The following is a 922-nucleotide window of genomic DNA, read 5'->3' as shown; positions in this document are numbered from 1 at the left end:
CACACATCACTCTCCCTCCACAGCTGTGTGCAGCGGAGCAGCTGGACGCACACTGAGGCTTACAGTTGTAGGCACCGGCCAGTTAAGCGTTCGTATCAACCACATGGTGTTTCACTGGCAGTAATAATACAGCGTTTACTCATCAACGGTCACACTGAATGGCTATTCTGCTGTGGTCATGTGTCCTCTGTTGGCTGAAGCCGCTGGCCTGCCTCCTGTCCTGGGACTCGGGTAGAGTTACGGGGCAGCTAAAGCCTATGATGTATTATTCATCTACTCATGTCAGATATTACAGGGGGACAGGGTGACATGGGGAGGGGGTGGCATGCACTGCTGCACCACAGGGTCAGGAAGTGGACACAAACAGACTGGCAAGTGAGCAGGCTGGCAACCAGATAGTTGAACAGGCAGCCAGGGCCAGGACTGTAGGGCTCTGTGCCTTACGATGCATCTGTCTCAGTGTCCCCGAAAACACTGTCGTCCCTCTTCTGCAAACGTCCCATCTGTTTCCCTGTTGTTGCTTTCAGTCTAAACTTCAAGAGCGGCTGTAAAACTTCACTGTAAGTTCATTAGAAATCTAATCTATCTCCTACAGCCATAACCTATGAGACCAGTGTAGTTTCTCTGCTGCAGCTCTTACAGGTCAGCTCAGAGTCAGTGTACTGTTGAAGGTTTCAGGTCTGTGTGTCAGTATGCCTACTGCCTGAATGGATGTGAGCAGACTCAGCTCAGTCAGTTTGTTTTAACCCTTAACCTAACTGTGAAGTGCTGGGGAAATGATGTGTATTGCTGCTCTACTGAACCACATTAAATTCAGTGTCCCACTCTTTTTTAAGGCATTATTTTCTAAGAGTTGTTGTTGACAATGCAGGACAGCACTTGCTCACAAGTAGTCATATAATTGGTTAGCAGGCCTCTTATT

The sequence above is a fragment of the Morone saxatilis genome, unplaced genomic scaffold (assembly GCF_004916995.1).
Source record: "Morone saxatilis isolate NCDOM2014 unplaced genomic scaffold, NCSU_SB_2.0 Contig3, whole genome shotgun sequence".
In the NCBI taxonomy this organism is placed as follows: domain Eukaryota; kingdom Metazoa; phylum Chordata; class Actinopteri; family Moronidae; genus Morone; species Morone saxatilis.
The sequence above is the reverse complement of the archived record's forward strand: the minus strand, read 5'-3'. Positions refer to the sequence as shown.